Raw genomic sequence first — 26,435 nt, forward strand, 5'->3', positions numbered from 1 at the left:
CTTTTTGAAAGCTCAAGCGAGGCAGTTCTCTGTTTCAAATTCAAGCGAGGCAGTGTTCAAACCAACACAGTGCAGGTTTATCTTCAAGTTTCCTTGCAGGGGTTTCATAGACATGTCTGAGGAAAGGAAAAATCATAGATCAGGCCAGTGTCTTAGAGCTGAGCCTGAAGGTTTAGATGTGCTCATGAGAAACAGAGAGGTTGAACATGCATTCAAATAGGTGGGCTGTTGGAGATTCTGTGAAAAACTTCAGGGTGGTCACATTCAAGTAACCAAAGATTTTTCCTTCAATTTCACCGGTTTGAATTCAAGAGTCAGAGTGCTAGAAATACCATTTTCTTCTGAGTTTATATCTATAGTCACGGAGATACCCAGATGCCAGGAAAGATGGTTCAAGAATTTTAAATTTGAAATGGCACGCTGCCAAGAATATCTGAAGCTAGAATTCATAGGCTCAGACTTAACCAAATCAGTGCCCAGAAGCTATGTAAAAGATTCATATGCCAACTTGCTGACATGCATCCAAAGATATTTTACCTGTGAGGGGAGATACCATAAGGTGTACTCTTACCATTTTAAGCTCCTCTTACATTTCACTCGAAAAATATATCTTGATTTACCTTTTTATCTATTTCGTAGCTTAGGCAAAAATGTCTGATCAGGTTCAATTGAAGAAAGAAGCTTGTGAGACCTCCCTGTTCCATCATGGGTTGATCAAGTTGATTGTTTTACATGAGCTTCAGAAGATTGGAAGAGAATGGTCTGCTTTCTTGTTTATGACATGCTTTAAAACTGAAACAGGATTTACTCCTAAGGCTAAGGAGATTTCTTCACCAGCAGTAAGTCATTAGGAGGAAACAAGATCAAGTATATTTGTGAAATTGAAAGCCAGAAAGTAGGTGAAGGGGTCTATGACACCACTAGTAGTTCAAGGCACTCCTCAACAGTCATAGAGGAAGAAGGTTCAGATCAGTGAGGTGGTACAAGAGTAGTCCGTTGATAAAACTGTCCAAAGAAGAGTAACAAGAAGTCAACTAGCCAAGGAAAAGGGGAAGACTCTGATTGTTGATGGAAGCCCAGCTTCAAAGGGAAATTTGAATGATCTCCTCCAGGATATCGACATAGAAGAGACTCCTCTGGTCCAAGCAGATATACTTGAAGTAGGTAAGAACAAAACAAAAAGAGTTGAATCTTCTAAAAAGCTTCAACTTGATGACCAGGTCCCAGAGTTTGTGTTCAAGCCAAGAAGACCTATGACTAGTCATTTAAGAAGGTTACAAGAGGCAAAGCTAGAAGCAAGTGAGATAGGGGAGGTATTAGAATTCCTTGAAGAGCCTGTGGTTCCACCAATACAATCATCACTAGTTCACAAAGATGATAGAGGCAAGACAGTTATCACTCATGAGGAACAATGTAGCTTTGAGGAGGTAAAAAAGAAATTGGTGTCTGCCAATCTTGAGATTGCCCAACTCAAGGAAAGAGCAAGCAAACATGCAGCTTAAAAAGAAAATTTCAAAAGAGAAAAAGCCAGTTGGGAAGATGATAAAGTTTCAAGATATGAAGTAGTGGCTAGTCATGCTCAATATTTCACTTGGACCGTCCCTGTAATAAAAGAAGAAAGATATGTCATAAGGGTTAATGAAAAATTAAGAGCTAGAATCTGAATGATGAAAAGATAGATTGAATATTTGAAGATTAAACTGAATGAACCAGAAGAACAACCCCAACATAAATGAACCTAACAGTAAGTGAAGAAATTTTGAGACAACTTTGATGTGAAATTTACTTTTTGAAGATTGAAGATTCTTTTGGATAAACAATGTCAGTTTGTTTGGCTCATTAGCATGTGGAGAAGCCATCAAAAAATCCCAAAAAATGACAAAAAACTGTGTTCTTGATTCACACAACAGTTTCGTAGCGCGCTACAAAACTGCTAAAGATGACATATAATGCACAACAGTTTCGTAGCGCGCTACGAAACTGCTGAAGCTACCATTTTTGTTTTTTTGAATCAATTTTGAAATGAAAAGGGGAACCATTATGAAAGAATGTTGCTGCAGAAGACACAAAAGGGCCACCTCAGAAGTTTTGAATATAAAGCAAAGGAAAATTCAAAGAATGAGAAGCATATAATAACTCCAAACTCTGCGCTACGAAAACAGCAGTCATTTCGTAGCTCAGACAGATTGTCATGCTTCAGGCAACATCTAAGGGGTTTGTCTTAGCACGAGTATATGAGCAGGACCTTTGGATAAATTCAAGGCATCACATGTTATTAAAGGGGATAATATGGTTAGCAGAATTCGAGGAACCACTTTGGAGACCAAAACAGAAAATACAGGGGCAGTTTTCCTAGTATCCAGGGACAGTCAAAGAACAAGCAATCAAAGGCTAGCATGAAGTTTAAAGTCATCACTTAAGCCAAATATGAAGAGGGACAGATGTCAAAGAACAAGTTTATTTTCATAGTTAAGGTTGTTGCCAGCATAAATAAGGAGTTACACTCCTAGTCAAATTAGGTCTCTAGGACTGTTAGTTTACAGTCAGTTGTAATTAGTAGTTTGTTTAAAGATCAGTAGGTGTTAGGTCTAGAGAAATTTGAATTCCCCTCTTGATGGAGGAAGGAATCCAAGCTTGTAATGAAACTCTATATATGACAAGAGATGTAATGCACCAAGGGTTGGAAATTTTTGTGAAAAAACACTCATATTGTGTCATTGTAGAAGACTATGTTTTTATGAATACAGAGTTTGGCTTCACTTCTCAGGATTCAGAAAGAGTTCAATGCTTGATTTTTTGTCCTCATTTCCTCATTTGTAGTAGTATAAATGTATGTTACTTAGAACTCATTTTCAATGCTCTAACTTCCTTCATGCATTTGTAGGCTATGTTTCCTACATGTTCTCCTGTGTTAACTGATATATTGAACTCTTGATGCCTTGACTTCCATGTTAAGCTAATATTGTTGTCATATTAAACATTTTCTGACTCCACAAGCCCAATGGATGTTTATTGACTGTGTTTCAACCATTCACACTCCTTCATTTGTTTTATAGAGTTAGCCATCTAATCCTTAATTTAAATCTTTAACCTAGTGAGAGCGCCCTCTCAGGTTGAGGAGGTTAAGCCTCAGCCAAAAGTTTGGTTTGAAATAGTTACTCAAAGCCTCCCTGATTAGCAGCCTATCAGGGTTTGGTTTTGTGATAACAAGGTGCATGGCTCAAAAAAACTTTGCCATGGAATAAAACAAAATTGTGATAACCAAAACAATTGGATTTTTGTTTGTTCTCCTTCTTTGTTTGGGAAAATGCCATAGGTTGAGCTAAGTCTAGATGGAAAATATGATATGTCAAAAATGAGAACCTTGAGGGAACCTATTAGATCAATTCCTATGTTAGTATTTAAACTAATCAACTTGGTGTAAATCTACTTGTGTGTTAATTCTTGTCCAATGTAGTGGAGAAAGTATAAGGGTAAAATCTAAGGCAAGAAAAGTTATATCAGAGGTCTTAAAATACTTCTCTAAAGGGGCAACCTCCTCTACTCTTAATAAGTCGGGATCCCTCTTCCACCCATCGAAAATAATAAGTGTTGATCCATAGTCCCATTAAGTAAATAAATAAAGGGTGAAAGAAGAGAAAGGCTTCATGCACAGGGAGGTGAAGCAAGTGACTTCACCATGGTACTATCTAGGCCTACTACAAGCGAACCAATGTTTTTTCTCCTGAAGTGACTCCGTCGGGATACTATCCAGGCTTGCTGGAAATATAGAAACACCAGAGATGAAAAATCATACTCTGAATATCATAAACTCGTCGCACACATTACCTTTACCTAGATTGAAACAATTGTGATATGGTGTATCTTTGTGTGTTCAACCAAGTGGAAGAAAGTAATGTACTATATGATAACTGGGTCGAAAGGGGGAAGTCAAGGAAATCCAATTTGTGAATCAATACTTCCTAAAGGGTTGGCCCTTTAACTGAAAATTATTCCTATATAGAGAAGCTGAAGCTCGCCCACTGTGTCACCAAGTGTTGTCACAGTTGCTACAACACCCTCCAAACATTTTACTACAATCAAATTTTGGATCCTACTTTATAATTGTATCTAGTGTTGCCTTGGTCATCAAGTGTTATTTCTTGTAATTATATATGTTTCAAGTTCTCTTAAGTGTTTGCAAGTGTCATCACATTGATTAAAATATCTTTACTGCATTTCATGGTCGTAACACCTTTGTTGTTGTAAAACGACACTTTTTCATCACAGTCGGACACACTTCATCCGTTGTGCTTGGGGAATGTTTGTAAAGTGGCATTTTGATGTTTACTTATCATTGTTCAATCTTGTATAATTTTTCTTTATTAGTTGGTATGTGTCGCATTTTATTTTATGTCTAGACTCATCATACTTAAACAATTTTTGGTTGCAAAGTGAACCCATTGAGGCAAGAAGTGCATGAGTGCACTCTTAAGCCTTGATCGGGAATCCTTCATTGTTTTGAAGTGTGCCATGCACCCTCCAAGAGTGCAAAGTGCACTCCTTAATCCTTTCCCCCTTCCTTGTTCCAAACTGTGTCCTTTTAGAAACCAAGTCTTCCTTGAGCACATGAGCACACACGCGAAGGCCATAATCTCCACCATTCAACCTTCCACAATGTACCATGCTCCCTCTTGATCCCTTGAGTGCATGATCACACATCAAAGGTGCGAATCTTCATCCTTCAACCTCCAGATGTGTTCTACGCACCCTCCCAGGCCTCTTGAGCACATGAGCACACCTCGAAGGCCTGAAGCCTCAATCCTTCATCCTTCAAGAGTGCACTCTATGCCCTCCTTGTCTCCCATGTGCACACAACACACTTGGGAAGCCCAAAACATTTCCTTTCATCCTTCAAACTTGTGCCACACACCTTGCCTTGATTAACTCATTCTCTTGAGTGCATGAGTGCATGCCCAAACCCTAAAGCCTCTTCCCTTCAACCCTTCAACGTTTCAAAGTAAATCGTTCTGCCCATAACCTCTAATTGTCCCCTTCAAGTGCATTGATAAGGCATGAACATAAAATTTCCATAAAACATGTTAGAATAGGATATTTTCAAGTTGATGTTTCCTTGTCATGAGTGATTGTATATACATATATTCCAGTAATAACATGGCAAGAATGCATGAGGAAGATCAGGTAAAGAAGGCATACAAAGGAAGCATTGAATCATAAATAACACTTTGAAATTTTGATGATCAAAGCACCCGACTCCATCAAATCAAAGACCCTTTGGAGGGTGAATTCATCAATGACTAGAATCCACACAAAGAATGAAGACATGAGTGGCAACCATGTCACCAATGAATAAATTTCATGTCAATAGTCACTATTAGTCCTAGTCATTAGGATAGTGACACGTCACGTCTTCATCACATGATGATGTGGAAGTTATGATGTAATCATTTTAAGACAAATAAGTGGAAGTCCAAAAGTTATGTATAGACAAAAGAGTCATGGAAGTCCAAAGGACATGTAATACTAAGAGTCATATGTAATCCAAAAGTCATTTGGAAGTCAAAAGGTTGTAGAAGTCCAAAGGTCATTAGGAGTTAGAAAGTCAAGTGTCATGAGAATGTGAAAGGTCATGCCTGAAGTTATAAAAGGATCCTCATTACTCATGTAAAGGAATTTTAAACTTAGCTTCTCCCACAGGGAATTAGAGAGACAAAGTTAGTACTTTGGGGGAGCAAGTAGTAGCTTTAATGCTCCACTATTGGAGCTAGTGATGTTCATTATATTTATGTATCTCATAACTTTTTCTTAATATTGCAGCCTTTCAAGGTAGCACATTTTCACACATGGATTGTGGATGTTTCTAAGACTACTCTTTGGATGTTTATGATTCATGTTTTCTTTCACATGTACTGGAGTAATTGAACTATTTTGGTGACTTTGGTGCTTAAATTATTTGAAATCTTTTGTAATGTTTATAACGATCGTCGCATCTATGTGAACTATTTCGCTTGATGTTAGACGACCCTTTCTCATTCATGTGTGTCTCCAATAGGGTAGTACTATTACTTATTTCTTAGAGGCTCACTTTATTCCCCCACTACAGTAAATTAACCTTGATACATCTATAATCGAACATTTACAATGCACACTCGCTTGCTCATTCAAAAGCACATGTGTGCTTCTCTCTCGTGTTAACAACTAAAGCCATGGGATATCTTTAAGTAAACAAAAGTCGGGTCATATTCTAGATGGGGCTCCTACACCAAACAGTGTGAGGTCTAATTGGGACCTCATATCGGGGAGATCCCATGTATGTCGGTTGTATCTAGCACCAACATCAGATTCACAAGTAAATTTCAAGGCTAAAGAAAAATAAGATATAATAGTTTCCATTTTACATTTTTTAACATGGTATCAGAGCTAAGGTGAGCAAGGAGGATATTTGAAATGACACTATAAGGAGTTGTTACTTTTCATGGGGAAAGGAAAAAGGAAACTGTTATGAAACCAGCTCAAGAAAAGATAGAAAAGATAGATCAACGCCTTAGAATTCAGCCTCTTCGAGGGGGCAACCTCCTTTACATTACATAAATGAACAATTCTTAGATGATACAAATGACAAAACCTCCTTTCTATATATAGGAGTCTAAGGAGTCACAATATAATCCAGCCGACCTAACAATAATAATATAAAGCCACAAAAATAACAATAGAGGGATTCTATGGGGCACAAAAATAACAATATGGGGGTAATAGGGGCACAACAATATAAATAAGGGGTATAACTACAATAGTAATGGGGTAATCACTAGTATTATAGGGACCCAACATGCCCCTCTCCTTCAAAAAAGTGTTGTCCTCAACGCTTGAGTAGTTCTGGATACTTCTGCATAAAATTTTCATCCTCCCATGTGGAATCTTCAGCGGATAAGTTCTTCCACTTGATAAGATACTCTGAAATTGATCGATTTCGTAGCTGTCGAGTTCTTGTTTCTGTGACTGCTTCCGGTTCCAATATAATTTTTCCTTCCTCGTCAAGTTCTGGCAATATTGTTTGAACTGGGAGCTTGTCACCTATAACCTTCTTTAAACATGAAACATGGAAAACTGGGTGCAATCGAGAAGCTGCAGGAAGCTCCAATTTGTATGCCATAGTACCAATCTTTTGCAACACCTTGTACGGACCATAATACTTTGGTGATAATTTATTATCCTTCTTAGCTTGCTTTAGGGACATTTGCTTATATGGTTGTAGCCGTAGGAATACCCAATCACCTACATCAAAACTTCTTTCACTGCGATGTTGATCTGCCTGTTGTTTCATTCTATTTTGTGCCAACACGAGGTTATCCTTTAAGAGTTGGAGGACTTGTTGTTGATGTTCGATGTGATGTTCCACTGCCTGAACCTTAGAATTTTCTCTTAAATATGATGTGATGGATGGTGGTTGATACCCATAAAGTGCCATAAATGGGGTCATTTTTGTTGCTGTATGGAAGGAAGTGTTATACCACCATTCAGCCAGAGGCAACCATTTGACCCATTGTGTCTGTTTATCAGATACAAAGCAACGAAGATATCCTTCCAAACATTTGTTTACTATCTCAGTTTGCCCATCAGATTGAGGATGATAAGATGAGCTATGAGCTAACTGAGTACCAAGACAAGAAAATAATTCTGTCCAAAAATTTCCAGTGAAAATGGGATCTCTGTCACTTACAATAATCTTTGGGTTTCCATGTAGCTTTTGAATTGTTTCCATAAATGCAGTAGAAACTGTACTGGCTTTAAATGGATGTGATAATGCACAAAAGTGTGCATACTTGGTAAGTCTGTCAACTACCACCATGATGACACTCTTTCCCTCAGACTTGGGTAAACCTGTGATAAAATCCATTGAAACCTCCTCCCAACGTTGGCTTGGAATGGATAAAGGTTGTAATAGACCCGGTGTCTTAATTGTTTCAACTTTATTTTGTTGGCAAACCAAACATTCCGCCACAAACTTTTGAATATCTGATTTAAGGCCATCCCAAAAAAATTCCTTCTTAACCCTGTGGTAAGTTTTTAAAAATCCTGAGTGCCCTCCTAAGGGAGAAGTGTGCAATTCCATAAGAATCTTTTGTTTTAGCTGGGAATTCTTACAGAGGTATAAGCGATCTTTGTACCATAACGAATCATTTTTCCAGCTAAATGTATCAGACGTACTGGAATCTTGTTGTAGCTTTCGAATAAGTGCCCACACTTCTTCGTCATTCTTCCATTCCTCCCTTGCTTCGTTTATCCAATCTGGTTGGATAATAGAAATGGCGCACAACAATGCTTCCACATCCTCATCCTTTCTTGAGAGTGCATCTGCCACCACATTTTGCTTCCCTTTTTTGTAGATGATTTCAAAGTCATAACCCAACATCTTTGTGACCCACTTTTGTTGCTCTTCAGAGGATAATCTTTGTTCTAAAAAGTATTTAAGGCTATCATGATCCGTTTTTACCTTGAAGTGTCTTCCCATTAGGTAGGGTCGCCATTTCTTAAGTGCATGGAGTATTGCCAACATTTCCTTCTCATAAATAGCTTTGCTTAAAAACTTTCCCTTGATTGGACGACTTTCAAAAGCAATGGGTCTTTCATCTTGCATTAGAACAGCACCAATTCCATTTCCTGAAGCATCACATTCCACAATAAAGGTTTTTGTGAAGTCCGGTGTAGCTAAGACCGGTGCTTGGCACATTGCCTCTTTAAGATGTTCAAAGGCCTTTGTTGCTTCGGAGTCCATGAAAATGCATCTTTCTTCAATAATGTTGTTAGAGGTGCTGCTATTCTCCCATAATTCTTAACAAACTTGCGATAATACCCTGTCAACCCAAGAAATCCTCGCAGATGCTTTATGGATGTGGGATTTTCCATTCCTTAATGGCTTTAATTTTGCTAGGGTCTACCTTAACTCCTTCATGAGATACAATATGACCCAAATATTCCACCTCCTGGACTCCAAAGAAACATTTGGATCTTTTTGCATATAATTGTTTCTCCTCCAATAGTTGTAGCACCCTGTCAACATGTTCAACATGATCCTTCCAAGACTTGCTGTAGATTAGTATATCATCAAAAAATACTAACACAAATTTTCTAAGGAATGGTTTGAAAATTGAATTCATCAAACCTTGAAATGTTGAAGGTGCATTGGTAAGGCCAAAAGGCATGACCAAAAATTCATAATGACCCTCATGAGTTCTAAATGCCGTTTTCGGAATGTCTTCAATCTTCATTCTGATTTGATGATATCCCGAACGAAGATCCAACTTGGTGAAGTAAATTGATCCATGCAATTCATCCAGTAATTCATCAATGACAGGAATGGGGAACTTATCTTTAATAGTGAGCTTGTTGAGCTCCCTATAATCTGGACACATGCGCCATGATCCATCCTTCTTGTGCACCAATACTACTGGAGCAGAGAAAGAACTTTGACTTGGTTGAATTATACCAGCCTCTAGCATTTCTGCAACCATACGTTCAATTTCACTTTTTTGGACATAGGGATATCTGTACGGCCTGATGTTTGGAGGAACACTTCCTGGAATCAGATGAATAGCATGATCATGATCACGCATAGGTGGGAGACCTTTGGGAGTCTCAAATACCTTGGAATGATTGTCCAAGACTTTTTGGAGATCTGGAGAAATAGATGATTCCAATGTGGAAACATCTAGCGAACATAATTGTGCAATTACACCTCTTTGCTCCTTTTTTAGAAGCTTTGTCATACCATTAGAGCTGATTATCTTTCCTGGTTTCCCTGCAATACCCCTTAATTCAACTTCCTTTCCTTCCGTAGAAAATTTGATGAAAAGTTCTTGAAAATTAAAAGCTATTGTACCCAAGGATTGTAGCCATTGGACTCCTAGTACAACATCAGCACCTCCCATTGGAATGGAAAGCATTGGGCTAGTCAATACATATTCTCCCATGGATAGCTTGATATTATGGCACTTTCCAGAGCAATTTATTGTTCCTCCATTTGCAATCATCACTTGACACTCTGGTGCTGGATATAGGAAGCAATTCAATTCTTTTGCTACCCTACAATGAATAAAATTGTGGGTGCTTCCTGAATCAATCAACACTATTACCTTTTTCTTCTTGATTTGTCCTTCTATCTTGATGGTTTGAGGAGTGGTAATTCCCGCCAATGCATTACAAGATATGGTCGGATTTATTTGTTCTTCATCTAGGCTTTGTTCCTGGAGTATATCTTCTTCTTTTGACCTTTCTTGCTCCTTTTCTTCTTCCTCTTCACAATCTATGTAGAATAATTTCTTCTCAGCACACTTATGACCTTTAGTGTATTTGCTATCACAACTGTAACAAAGCCCTTTTGCTCTTTTTTCTTCCAATTGTTGTGGTGTCAACCTTATAGGTTGTGGAAGACTAGGGGCAACAACACTTCCGTCTTTATAGTTGTGAGTGGTATGCTTCCTGGTTGCCATAATTTTGCTTTCCATTTTTCTTGCTAACCTGAATGCCTTCTCTAATGAATCAGGTTCCCAAAGGCGAACATCATGTTGGATATTATCCTTTAAAGACCCTATGAACACATCAATCCTATGCTCCTCTGGAATATCTTTTACCCTTATGTTCAATTTTTGGAACTCCTCAATGTGCTCCATTATTGAACCCTTTTGTTTGAGACTTATCAATTGGCTAAAAAAAGTGTTGCTTTTTGTATCTTCATAATGTGCTATCAATTCTTCCGTAAAAATTGCCCAAGTGATAAATTGTTTACGAGAGCAAAGCCATTGATACCATACAAACTGATTTGGTTCCAAATATACAGTTGCCATACGTACCTTTTGTGTGTTTTGCACATTATTGAGATCGAAGAACTGCTCCATCTGTAATATCCATGTGGCGGGATCCTTGCCATCAAACTTCCTCATATCGATTTTTGGAATATGGTGGGTCTTCGATCCAACATTAGAGTCTATGGAATCATGATTAACATTTCTTTTGTTCGCATCATGAGTTTCCTTTACTACCTTTTCACCATTAGTAAGTATTTCTTGTAGAAAATTTGTCAAATCTGTCTTCAAATCTGCCATGTCTGTCTTCAAATCTGTCTTCAAATTTGCCATGTCTCTCTTCAAATCTGTCTTCAAATCTATCTTCAAATCGTCCATCTTAGCTTCCATGCCATTTATCTTAGATTCCACGACATTTATCTTAGATTCCACGCCATTTATCTTAGCTTCTGTTAGCTTTTGTGAGCGTGACATTTGTTGCACTTGTTCTTGTAATTTTGATATATCATGTAGCATTTCTTCCTCTTCTTCATGAGTCATGCTAGAGCTTTCAGGTTCCTTACTAGGTGTTTGCATTTTCTTTCCTCGGGGCATCAGTTACCGATAATAATGCTTTACTATGCCCTTTGAATTCCGTTAAACCAAGCTTACACAAAAATTTAAAAAAAACTACACACCTTTTTTCACTTTATAGAAGCCTGATATTGAATCTGATGTATCTCTGTAATTTCAGATCATCCAATTCTGAAATTGTGACCTGTAGTAGCCTTCTGTGTCCTCTTTCCAATGCCACAAGTCTGACCCAAATTGGATTCTCCAAGGAAGAGTTATGTGAAATCTCCCACAGTGACTTGCTTTTAGACTAGTTCAGTAGAGCGAACTTGTACGACGTGCCACGAGTCACTGTTTCAACCTTTGGATCTAAAACACACATACAAGAAACTACAGTCCGTCCTCTTTTTGTACCTTCTTACGAAATTTCAATCCGATCCCCAGAGAGAAAGTTATGACGATTTTCCCCAGGTCACCTGTTTTGAATGTAATTCAGGAGTCTGCAAAAAGACCAACTTCCTCAGATCATATCTCCGCAAATATCACGCGAAAAGCTCTGAAATTTGGACCCAAGGTTCAGCGCGATTTCTTCTCAAATGGGTTTTTTTTTCGACTTCTGAAACGTCACAGAAAAAAATTATAGCGAAAATGCCACGATGACCTGTTTGGAGCAGCGAAACCCTAGAATCCAAAGCTCTGATACCAAATGTTATGAAACCAGCTCAAGAAAAGATAGAAAAGATAGATCAACGCCTTAGAATTCAGCCTCTTCGAGGGGGCAACCTCCTTTACATTACATAAATGAACAATTCTTGGATGATACAAATGACAAAACCTCCTTTCTATATATAGGAGTCTAAGGAGTCACAATATAATCCAACCGACCTAACAATAATAATATAAAGCCACAAAAATAACAATAGAGGGATTCTATGGGGCACAGAAATAACAACATGTGGGTAATAGGGGCACAACAATATAAATAAGGGGTATAACTACAATAGTAATGGGGTAATCACTAGTATTATAGGGACCCAACAGAAACTCTCAAAATCCTGAAGAAGGATGACTACAAGGAAGATTATCTCTTAAAGGATTCTAGTTGAAGACTTATTGGTAGAAGACCATCTGGTCTAGGCTTTCTACATTGAAGAAGATCAAGTACTACATGAATCTCACAAGAAGGGTGTCGATCTTGCAAGAAGAATTTTGTTTTGAAGGCATCAATCTTGGAAGCTATTGGTGGAAGAATCCTAAGGGAACATCTTTCAAGGAAGTCTCCTCAAATATCTTGAAGCAATCAAGAAGGTTGGAGACATCATCAAGAATAATCTTGGTCATCAAGTAAGTATCATACTATTACAATGTGGTTGAATCTTTAATTGATGTGAGTTCTTTCTGCAAGGAGATCAATAAGATAAATGGGGCATCAAACTATCTAGTATGGAAGAAAAGAATTGACTTGACACTGATAGAACAAGAAGTTATGGAATATGTCACTGGGAAAATTATTGAACCTAGCAAATAAAGGACATAAGAACTAGAAAAGTACAAGAAACGGGAAGTAAAGGCACAAAGGATCATAATCAAATCAATCAAGGATTCTCTTGTTCCTTTTGTGGAAAATTTGAAGACTTCCAAATAAATGTATGATGATCTATTGAATTTGTACTTTGTAAGTACAACAGGTCAAAAGATGTATTTTCAAAACAAACTATATATAATGAAGAAATCAAAGGATGAATAGATGGCATACTTTCTCATGAGAGTATATTAGTTAAGAGACAACTTGCAAGGACTTGGGGAACTGATTACTAATTCAAGAGTAACCATATGTGTTATGAACGCATTGCCACCATAATGGAGTAACTTCGCAACAAGTATCTACTCCAATAAATATTCAACTCCATTTGATGAGTTTTGGGCACAATGCATTCTAGAAGAATCAATGATCAAGGTCAACGATGACATTGGATCTGATGAGAAAAATCAAGACTTTCTAGCCCAAGTCAAGAAGATGAAGAAGGAAAAGTTTGGCAAGTCCAAGAAGAAAGATATTTCTAAGATTCAATGCTTCATGTGCCATGAGTTTGGACATTACAAGAGGGACTATGCAAATCAATAGAACAATAAGAGAAAGGATATAATTGAAGACGTGAGAGACCCTAATAAGAAGGTAAAGAAGAAAGAAGTGAAGGATCTTTACTACTAAAGAAGGTTCACTAACTTCAAGGTTATCTAAAAATGTTAGTTTTTTTCTTTTGATATATTATGCATTAGCATCATATGATAGAAGCATATGATGATAGCATATTTTCAAGTTACATGATTAAGTTTCTTAGTATAAATCATCTAGGATAGAATGTTAGACCATTTTTCATAGTGGTTGTCCAAATATTATCTAACATTATGTTATAGGTTGCCATCTTGCTTAAATGGATCATTATGATACAAGAAGGACCATCATCTTGGAAATTCCTTGGGAAGAGCATCACAATAGGAATAATATGTATTCTATGTAATGTGGAATCATGCCAGTAAAAAGGGATGAAGGATTGAAATGGGTCAAGATACATACATTTTGTGAAACATATGGATATCTAGATGATTAGATGAAAAGCATGGGAATGCATGTTGTAAAGATAATTTTGGATAAGATTCATGTGTATGAGAATCTTGTGGAATAAAGTTGGTTAGAAATATATGCTTAAGTATTTATGATGCTGGAAAAGAATAAAACTTGACTTACTTAAGAATGTATAAAATATTAGTACTTTCTCTAGAATATGTATTTGGTATTGATTAACATCTAGTATAGTATCCAAAAGAAACATTGTAACTTGGTAATCAAATTTGATCCTTAGGAACTCTTATGCAAGAAGGAAAATTCAAGTGGAGACGGTCGATGAAGATGTTGATAGAACAAGAAGGTCACCATGGTGAGGTAAGTCTATTTCATTTTGGTTTGGTTATCTGATTAACATATTATTTTTCTACCTAGTATAATTTTGTAGAAATACATGATGACAGTTGAGGCAAGGTCAACTGTATGGATGAAAATTATTGAGGGAAGCTCAATATTTGGAACTTGGAAAATATGAAGTCAATATGTGTTCATCTTAGAAGGTATCAGTGCAAGAAGATAACCTAAATCTCAAGAACATCATATTCATAAATAAAACCACGATCAAGAAGTTTGGGAAGGCTCAATACAATTCATTCATGTCAAAGATGGAAAGTGATGAGCAAGGGAAATGTCATGGATCCTGTCATAAGAATGAAGAGTGGAGATGGTTTCATGATACCTCAAAAAGAAGTAGGATCGATGAAAAATATGTGAAGGGAAGAAGTATCCATGTACCTATGAAGAACTAATAGCTAATACTCTTCATGAAGACAAGCTATAAGGCTTGTGTTGTTGACTTTAATTTCCTCTAGATTTGAAAAGGATTAAGAGAGTCTCTTTGAATAAGGAGAAAAGTTATATTCTCAATATTAAGGGAGAATATGGATGTCCTCTCGGTTTGTCAAGGAGTGATATTTGATATCATATGTGCATTCTCCTCTTCAAGTGATGAAGACAGAATGACGAAGGATTCGATCAGCACATGTGGTTTCCTTGAGGATATAACTTCCAAGAAAGGAAAGGGGCCAACACTCTTTGAGGATATTACAAGAATCCAGTAGAAGAATGGTTGAAGTGGACCAATATTCTTTGAGGACTCAAGTATGGAGATCCAAGATAAGAATAGTCCTAAAACGACATACCTTTTGGACATTTGAATGGACTATGTGCCTTAGAGAGGTAGTGTGGTATCACACATAAATATTTCCAACATAATTCTCTTGAATAAAGAAGAGCTTGTCCAGTTATGCCTCAGGGACAATGTTGTTCATAATGATTCTTACATTATGTCTTATAAATCTGAATCTTCTTGAGATCTCTTCATCTTGAGATGTGAAGTTGTGCAATTATGAATACCTCCCTAATTAAGAGGGAGTGTTTAGAAATGTAGCAAGTCTTGGTCTTCATAAGTGTTGTACTCATTTCAATATGTATAATATGTAACAAACAAGTAAAATAAAGAAAAGAAGTCAACATCACGTTTATAGGACTCTTCCAAGCAATCTATAATTGTAAAATAAAAGAATTATTTTTTAGTCTAGAAATTCCTAGAATCATCAAGAGTACAAGTCTTCCCTAGGAACATCAAGTCGGCCTAGAGGAGGTAATCTGACCCCTTGAGAATACTATAAAAGGAAGCAATTCGACCTCATTTAGAGATACACACACTCACAAGTTCGATCTACAAGAAAGAGTTTGATCTATAGTTGGGTAACATGAAGAAGGAGAGAAAAGGTCAAGAAGAAGGAAGAAGGATGAAATTTCTTGGTTTTTGGGCTCTATATCTCTCACACGTGTGAAATTCTATATTTTCTTGGTTGCAGGAAGAGGCCAAATTTGCAAGACCAAATTACAGTAGGATGAAGTACAACATATTTTAGCTGGAAGGAAGGAAACTTTTTCTAGACCTTGTTGACCTTACGAAGAGTTGTCTTGCTCTTGGAAGATCTCAAGAGGAGGCTAAATTTGGGTTTCTTCAAGAGTTGCAAGGCTGAAAATTGCAGTGTCAAATTTTCATGTCGAGTAGCAGTGTTGTAGTTGGAAGATCGAAGTTGCAGTGTGTAGTACTTTGGTGCAAATTCAAGAAGGAATTGAGGAAGGGACGACTTGATGTTGGGAGGAGGACTTGGTCTAGGGTTTGGGTCTTTGTATCTCATTTGAAGAAAATTCTAATAAGAGGAGTTTTCAAGTTTTCCCCTTGTAGGGGTTTTTCCCTAGCTGAGAGGCTATATTTGTATCCTCTTTTGTTGTTGTTGTTTCTTGATATTGTTTGATGAAAAGATCTAACTAAATAACATAAAGAATATAATTAACATTCACAATCAAGTATCAAGGCTAAAGAGAATAAGATATAATAGTTTCCATTTTACATTTTCTAGCATGTTATTGCAAGGCTATTACGCAAAATATATGCAAGGGAAAATGATGACTAGAACTAATGAATTTGAAACTCAATCATTGTAATCACACTCTAAAAAATCAATAATTTGGTTGTTACGCTCTCAAAAAATAAACACATAACACAGAATAAAACCATTATGCCACACTATCACTCTTATTCAGAAAAAGGGAGTACTCATGGAAACCATTTTCTCAATAAATGTTGAAACACACATTCAAATGAAATGAACACACCAACAAACTATATTAGGAATTAAATAGATTTCAAACTAAAAAAGGGACTGGTCCATGACCTATGTTGTTACATAATACAGTGGTTAGAATTCAACAATTATTAAAGCATGAACAAGACTAATAATAACAATCACACTACACATCACACAAACTAGTCAATAGAGAGGTATGGTGCCACCAATGATTGAGACTAAATTAATGAAACATACATGATTAAAATGTTGGTGATCTCCCCTCTATCACTGTCTATACTCTTCTATATGTCTATCTCATGTGGGTAGAGAGTACGCCTCTTTATAATTTCAGATGGAAATGATAAGATCATCATGAGAATCTCTCGATTCTCATGTGATCTAATTCGAGAATACACATTAACAATTTGATAATAATTTCCAAGGCTAGGACAAAGTCATAATATCCTTTCCATATTACAATAATTATCAATAGAAAATCCTAATTGTTTCAAATTTGTTGTCCATAAACTTCTCCTTTGGCAATCGAACTATCTTTTGACCAGATTCTTTCCAAATTGATATTCATACCTAATTGAAGGAGGTCAGCAAGTCCAAAATATATCTTCATGTGTAACAACAATGCTTAGTGATTCCTTGTCCTATCATTGGTGAGGCAAAACTGGAAAGTGTAATCCTACATGAGCTTCTCAACAAACCACAAACCTTGTAACAACCCAATTTTTAGTTTTATGAGAGAAATAGCCTAAAACATTAGTTCTCATGTTAAATTGCAAGTAGAATTGGATCATAAGGATGGCATATAAAAAGAGACATACCTATCTTGATAATGGTTGTTATAGTGGCAAAGTATTGTATTGAGAATCAAAAAAGGTAAAGAAAAGGTAGGAAAATGAGTGCAAAAAGATGTCAATTTCACATCCCAACATCTCCCCCCAACTTAAGTATCACATGTCCATATCTGCATGATTTCACGTCCCAACATCTTCATCTCGCTCTACTTCAACAATTGGTTCTTGTGTAACAACAACATCTTCAATGAGTTCTTGTGGAGAAATGGTTTGGGATTCTTCATTTTTCTCTCCAACTCGAATTCTAACTAAAATAATGGTTGGCCTTTCATAACCTTCTTCCTCTGGCACTTCCTTACATCCATCACATAATCTAACTGGCATTACTTCAACCATTTCTGTCGGGGTTTCTAATCCATTTTTTTTCTAGACTGAAGTTTCCATTCAATCATGGTAAGTTGTTTCCTTAAATTATCATTTTCATCCTTTAATCTATTAATTTACTGAATAAGGAGGTCACTTTCAGAATTACTTGGAAAAGAGACATATTCTTGTTCCTTTTTTAGCTCCTTCTCTTTCTGTTGTTCCTCAGGTTCCTTTGATTCAGGTGGAATAGCATGAACTTCAGGTGCCAGGGTATGTTCTTTTACAAATTCTTCTTCTTTCTCTTCATTCTGTTATCCCTTAGACTCCTTTGATTATGTTGTATCTATACATTCCTTATATATTGGGGTAGTTGATGGTGTAATAATTACCTTCACTCTCTTCTTGGGATTCTTTCCACCGAATGGATTCTTCAATTTCTTCTTTTTCACCACAACTTGTATCGGAATAGATTTTTCAAATGCTTTCTTAGATTCCCCGAGAATTTATGTTTCAAGAACCCCTGCTTTAGTTGACTTGTTCCAAGTGCCCCTATTTAAACAGTCTTTTCTTTAGGCCCTTCTTCTTCAATAGGGCATTCATGATAACTATCCTCAAAGTTTCCACTAGATATACTTATAGGTTATTAGTGCGTGCTCTTTTTCCTTCAGTATATGTACTAGTACACATACTTATGGAACACCATCTCTTAGGGTTTTTGGAATGGGGTTTAGGAATTGTAACCACTCTTCTTTGTCTAGGAAGTGTAGCTACTGTACTTTTTCTGGGAGGTGTAACTTATATACCTTTTGGTGTTGTTACAACACTTACCTCCTATTTTTCGCTTTCTAACTTCTTTGTTTCCTATTTTTCACCGCAGTTTATATAGGAGTAGATTTTTTGGATACTTCCTTAGATTCCCCGAGTACTTTTGTTTCAGGAACCCCTACTTCAGCTAACGTTATTCTAGGTGCCCCTATTACAAAAATCTCTGGCTTAGACCCTTCTTCCTCAATAGGGCATCCATGATAACTATCCTTAAATTTTCCACAAGATATATCCATGAGCTCTTTAGTGCATGCTCTTTTTCCTTCAGTGGATGTACCAACAAATGTTCTTATGGAACTCCATCTCTTATTTTTTTCTACAATGAGGTCTAGGATGTGTAACCACTCTTCTTTTTCTAGGAAGTGTAGTTGCTCTACTTTGTCTCGGAGGTGTAATTTCTCTATCTTCTGGTGTTATTTCAACACTTAGCTCATGTTCTTCACTTTCACTTTCCTCTGTTACAATGGCTAGTGCATGTGACTTTTCCAATAAACTAGACCATGTGCTTCCCTGCTATTGCAGTGAATGAACTATGATCAAATTGATGAGCACACGGTTAGTTAAGAAACTCTTTTTATGTTTTTCCATGTGCACTTCCTCTGCCATATGTTGTAAATATTTTAGAAAATAATAGGAAAAATTATCACTTGTTCATTACGAAGATGTGCCAATAACTGAAAATGATAATTGAATATTATCCCAAAATGTCCCTCATAAGTAATGAACTTTTGAATAAAGAAATCCACATCATCCCAAGGGTGAGGAAGGGATGTTCTATCAATACCTTTCCTCTTTCTCCTTTTTTACTCTACTCACTGTAAAAATGTTGTCCTAGTTGTTGGAATTCTTATTCTCCTAAAAACCAACGAGCCCCTATCTGAGGTAAACTTGTTACCCTAGAAATTATGTCCTCTGTAACAACAATTTTGAATCCTCTAACCTCTTAATGTTGCTCCTGTAGAGCATGCGTGAATTCCATATCAATATGTTCTCTGAAACACCTGCAACTTCTTAAAATAGACTAACCACCCTGCATTCCTAAATATTTCTAGGGCTTATGGATGGTGTAGGAGCGCATTAATGGAGTTTGGTTCATGATGAATCACCACTCCTCCCATGGTTGTTTTAGAGACTATTACTACTCAAAACTACTGAAATATTGTTACAAGGTGGCACTTGGTCACTACAAACACTTGGGTAGAGAATATCAATCGAATGAAATTTGGCAATGGATAGGGCATAATAAGGTTTCCCTTTTAATGAATTTAGGCTTTCAATCATAAATGATAACTGCCAAGAATATTTCCAAGTAGTCATATTGAATTTCATGAACAATGGGTAATTATTGATTTATGACAAGTGTATTGTGCGTCCAACACATGGTAATTAACAAATATGGCTACAGTCATAATGTATCGTATGATACATGTCGTACACTCCTCCCCCCAACTTAGTTACAAAAGTTTTCCTCTACATGTGTAACAAAAAAATTCATATTCAATGCCATAACATGGAGCAAGATATAATGTTATATAGGCAACTAAAAACGAAGTTACAAAAGAAGCTAAAAAGGAATCTAAAGTGGATGCTAAAAATAATGCCATAACCAAGAGAAAAATATGATGTTGCATAGGAAGTTATACATGAAGCTACATTAGGAGCTAAAGAATAAGCTAAATTGGGCACTTTGGTCGGTGCTAAATAGCGTCAATTGTCTATGATCGACGGGAAAAATGCCAAAATTATCGCCTTCCCACTAAATAGCAATGATTTTTTCAAAAAGGTGGATAAAATACACTAAAACAATCAGTGGAAGCAAAAAAGGAACTAAAGACGAATCTAATTGCAGGGATTTATTGTAGTGAATCGATGAAAGAGGACACTCGAAATTTTACATAGTGTTACATGAAAAACTATAGTCCAAAAAATACCTCAAGTTTGCAAGAACTGTAGATTGGCTCCAGACACAACAATACAGAATCTTGTTGTGTCAACTAAAGAATATACATTTGATTCTATTGTAACTACAATTATATCATGTCACCAAAAAATAGAAAATTTGAACTGCATATCAAAAATGGTGAAACTGTAAATGATATAACAATTGTAAGTATGTCATTCTAGCAAATGCTCCTTAGTTTGTATTTCAAATCCATCAATAATTATCCCCATGATTTTCCTTTTGCTAACAACTCACATAGAAAAAAGATTCTCCTTTGAAACTTTTCAAATTAGTTAATACTCATACTCATGATCTTCTCTAACACAAAAAAATTACAATTGAATGAATATCGTAAAGAACATTTGCTAGCCATAAAAAATCTATTTATTCAAAAACATTGTTAGGATGGCCGAAAAGGATCCCAAGTGTTTCTATCTGCAATAGCAACATTCACTAATGTTCTCAATGATAAATGTGCAAAATCGCATTTGTTATCTCTCATCAAATCAAGAACACAAGTGTTTAGCAATTCTTTCTTTTTTCTTTTTCTTTTTTGAATTTAATATATACATAATTTTTCTCACAATACCATCATAGTACTCAATAATTACAGTTGCTTTTGAAACAAGTGCAAGGAATACTTAAAGCAAAATATGTTTTCACACCACCCTATCAACAAATATGCAGTAAGTGTGCAGATGTCATGCTTCCAAATAATTCAACTTGCACATTTTGTAAGGTAAGTACAAAATCTCGTTATTTTCTTAATGTGGAATGCACATTGGAAGCACATGATGGAAAAATAGATTGCATTATGCAAATGCCACAAGTACAAAAATATTTTCTAGCCATTATTGAGATAAGTTTTCAACAATACCTTGAAGAACATTTCATCCATAGTCTTTGCCCTTAGAAATCTTTCTGTCCAAGGGATTTTCACATTGACGCTCGATAACATCATCATTGAAATTAGGCCACTGCAAAGAATCGTTATAACATCATCAATTGTTCCAATTTCTTTGTTATCAATGTATATGTCCTCATAAAACACTTTGTTTCATAGTACATTTTATTTTCTTGTAAAACATTTTGAAATACATTATTCTTGCACTAAGATTAGTTTTATTTGACTAATATTTCTTTCATTACCCATTGCCACAAATTTTGTTCGAGTTACATGTGAACATATTGTTTCAATTACACTACAAGTCTATTGGCCCAACTACCAATACTATGCATATCTAGTATGTAATTTTTTTTTTTTCAAAATCTTGTACTTAATGTGCTCCTGCTTATGAAAAAAATGCAACAATAAAAAAACTTTTCATTTTTTTTTTTTGTATAAATTGAACAACGCATACAGTTTGTTTAGATTTATTTGCTTGTATTTTCGCTAGTAACAATGTCATTTTATTTTAAGATTCTTGAAATTTAAACTCTTATAATATTATGGTTTTTACATATATTTTATTTTTCTTTCTTCCATTTAACTCCACATGTCTAACATTTTAGTAATCAATGTCAATTTTTTATGTTTATTAACATTATTATCATTTTATACTAAAATGATATTCATATTACAAGTGAATCAATAATATATATTAAATTCATATATTTTTTTATTAAATTCATATATTTTTTACCACATAGTTCTGGTTTAATTAGATATAATTATAATATGGCATTTAAATGTAAACAAAGTTTTTTTCCACTTCCATGTATGTGAATGGAAGGATAGTTTGTATGGTAATTGTTAATTTTTTTTAGAGCTAGAGAAATTGTTTCTATTCTTTATTAGAAATCTTCTCTGACAGATGTAGAGAAGAAGGTGATTCTTTCAGTTTCTAATGATGGATCATGTCTTAGGCATTGTTGCACCAACTACATGATAAGGCTCGTGAGAGATACTAGCTTTATGTAAAATAACATGAAGAATTGTGGTTATCGATGGTCTCCACTGGATAATATTATGGGGGTTAACTATAAATCCATAAACATATTATTTTATAAAAGTCAATTACAACTTTCAACGTCATAATCACAAGTAGTGACCATGTGACTCTCATGGCCCACATGAATAGGGGCATGTGAATGGAACACCACTCCTTTATATATGCATTGAGAAGGTTGTGGTGCTATTTATTACATCTGCATAAATAAATGAGCAATGTAGGTTATATTTAATGATTTTATTTATTTTTAAAGTATTTGTTTGTATTTATCTATGTTATTGTAAAGAAAGAAACCAGAGTAAGAGTATAAGTGTTTTGTATTGGGGTTAGATTTGTGTTTTGTATGGTGTTAGATTAAAATTATTAAAGTATTTGTTTGTAGTTATCTATGTTATTGTAAAGAGTAAGAGTATAAGTGTTTTGTATTGTGAATAGATTAAAAGTATTAAAGTATTTGTTTGTAGTTATCTATGTTTTGGTAAAGAAAGAAATAAGAGTAAGAGTATAAGTGTTTTGTATTGTGGTTAGATTTGTGTTTTGTGTTGATGTTAGATTTGTGTTTTGTTTTGGATGATATAGTTTTTTTTTTTAATGAAATTGTAATTTTTAATTATTTAAAATATTTTTTTTGAATTTATAAATAAATTTAGTTTTTAGTATAAATTTTTTTAGATTTTGATAAATTTAAACAATGATATATAATAAAAAAAATATTTTTCAGTGTAAGTTAAAAAAATTATAAATTAATTCTTAAACTCAAAATAATAAGAATAATCATATTAAAAGAAATTGATATATTTAAGTAAAAAATTAGTAATACTCATTTTAAATTAATGGAAGTGCAAATATCAATTACTAATATTACAAAATTAAATTACTATAATGGTATTTGAAGTGTTTATCCAATTTTAAGATGAATAATTGTTATCTTCTTTATCTAAGTCTATTGTCTACACGTGATATGATAAAATCATATTAAAAAAATTGTTATATTGATTTCAAATCTTCTTGTTTCATGGCCTTGAACCTTAAAAATATTTCACCTTACCTACAAACTAAAGTGGGGTGTTTTATTTTATTTATATACATATATGGAATGAAAGCACGAGGATCCCCGCAGTATATATATATATATATATATATATATATATATATATATATATATATATATATATAACTTAGAATGAAAGCACGAGAAACCCCGAAGTACTTCTGTTGGGTCCGTATAATACTAGTGATTACCTCATTACTATTGTAGTTATACCCCTTATTTATATTGTTGTGCCCCTATTACCCCCATATTGTTATTTTTGTGCCCCATAGAATCCCTCTATTGTTATTTTTGTGGCTTTATATTATTATTGTTAGGTCGGCTGGATTATATTGTGACTCCTTAGACTCCTATATATAGAAAGGAGGTTTTGTCATTTAAATCATCCAAGAATTGTTCATTTATGTAATGTAAAGGAGGTTTCCCCCTCGAAGAGGCTGAATTCTAAGGCATTGATCTATCTTTTCTATCTTTTCTTGAGCTGGTTTCATAACATTTGGTATCAGAGCTTTGGATTCTAGGGTTTCGCTGCTCCAAACAGGTCATCGTGGCATTTTCGCTATAACTTTTTTTCTGTGACGTTTCAGAAGTCGCAAAAAGACCCATTTGAGAAGAAATCACGCTGAACCTTGGGTCTGAATTTCAGAGCTTTTCGCGCGATATTTTCAGAGATATGATCTGAGGAAGTTGGTCTTTTTGCAGACTCCTGAATTACATTCAAAACAGGTGACCTGGGGAAAATCGTCATAACTTTCTCTCTGAGGATCGGATTGAAATTTCGTAAGAAGGTACAGAAATAGGATGGACTATAGTTTCTTGTATGCATTTTTCAGATCCATAGGTCGAAACAATGACTCGTGGCACGTCGTACAAGTTTTCTCTACTGAACTAGTCTATAAGCAAGTCACTGTGGGAGATTTCGCATAACTCTTCCTTGGAGAAACCAATTTGGGTCAGACTTGTGGCATTGGAAAGAGGACTCAGAAGGCTACTATAGGTCAAAATTTCAGAACTGAATGATCCAAAATTACAGAGATACATCAGATTCAATATCAGGCTTCTACAAAGTGAAAAAAGTGTGTAGTTTTTTTTTTTTTTTTTTTTTGCATAAGCTTGGTTTGAAGGAATTCAAAGGGCATAGTAAAGCATTATTATCGGTAACTGATGCCCTGAGGAAAGAAAATGCAAACACCTAGTAAGGAACCTGAAAGCTCTAGCATGACTCATGAAGAAGAGGAAGAAATGCTACATGATATATCAAAATTACAAGAACAAGTGCAACAAATGTCACGCTCACAAAAGCTAACAGAAGCTAAGATAAATGGCGTGGAAGCTAAGATAAAGGGCTTGGAAGCTAAGATGGATGATTCAAACATAGATTTGAAGAGAGACATGGCAGATTTGAAGACAGACATGGACGAATTGAAGATAAATATGAATAAGTTGCTACAAGAAATGGGCACTAAGGATGAAAGGGTACTAAAGGAAACTCATGATGAGAATAAAATAAATGTTAATCATGATTCCATAGATGCTAATGTTGGATCGAAGACTCACCATATTCCAAAAATCGATATGAGGAAGTTTGATGGCAAGGATCCTGCCACATGGATATTACAGATGGAGCAATTCTTCGATCTCAATAATGTGCAAAACACACAAAAGGTACGTATGGCAACTGTATATTTGGAACCAAATCAGTTTGTATGGTATCAATGGCTTTGCTCTCGTAAACAATTTATCACTTGGGCAATTTTTACGGAAGAATTGATAGCACATTATGAAGATACAAAAAGCAACACTTTTTTTAGCCAATTGATAAGTCTCAAACAAAAGGGTTCAGTAATGGAGCACATTGAGGAGTTCCAAAAATTGAACATAAGGGTAAAAGATATTCCAGAGGAGCATAGGATTGATGTGTTCATAGGGTCTTTAAAGGATAATATCCAACATGATGTTCGCCTTTGGGAACCTGATTCATTAGAGAAGGCATTCAGGTTAGCAAGAAAAATGGAAAGCAAAATTATGGCAACCAGGAAGCATACCACTCACAACTATAAAGATGGAAGTGTTGTTGCCCCTAGTCTTCCACAACCTATAAGGTTGACACCACAACAATTGGAAGAAAAAAGAGCAAAAGGGCTTTGTTACAGTTGTGATAGCAAATACACTAAAGGTCATAAGTGTGCTGAGAAGAAATTATTCTACATAGATTGTGAAGAGGAAGAAGAAAAGGAGCAAGAAAGGTCAAAAGAAGAGGATATACTCCAGGAACAAAGCCTAGATGAAGAACAAATAAATCCGACCATATCTTGTAATGCATTGGCGGGAATTACCACTCCTCAAACCATCAAGATAGAAGGACAAATCAAGAAGAAAAAGGTAATAGTGTTGATTGATTCAGGAAGCACCCACAATTTTATTCATTGTAGGGTAGCAAAAGAATTGAATTGCTTCCTATATCCAGCACCAGAGTGTCAAGTGATGATTGCAAATGGAGGAACAATAAATTTCTCTGGAAAGTGCCATAATATCAAGCTATCCATGGGAGAATATGTATTGACTAGCCCAATGCTTTCCATTCCAATGGGAGGTGCTGATGTTGTACTAGGAGTCCAATGGCTACAATCCTTGGGTACAATAGCTTTTAATTTTCAAGAACTTTTCATCAAATTTTCTACGGAAGGAAAGGAAGTTGAATTAAGGGGTATTGCAGGGAAACCAGGAAAGATAATCAGCTCTAATGGTATGACAAAGCTTCTAAAAAAGGAGCAAAGAGGTGTAATTGCACAATTATGTTCGCTAGATGTTTCCACATCGGAATCATCTATTTCTCCAGATCTCCAAAAAGTCCTGGACAATCATTCCAAGGTATTTGAGACTCCCAAAGGTCTCCCACCTATGCGTGATCATGATCATGCT

The sequence above is a fragment of the Pinus tabuliformis genome, chromosome 4_2 (assembly GCF_031772625.1).
Source record: "Pinus tabuliformis cultivar Carrire ecotype Pingquan chromosome 4_2, CPIR1, whole genome shotgun sequence".
NCBI classification, from domain to species: domain Eukaryota; kingdom Viridiplantae; phylum Streptophyta; class Pinopsida; order Pinales; family Pinaceae; genus Pinus; species Pinus tabuliformis.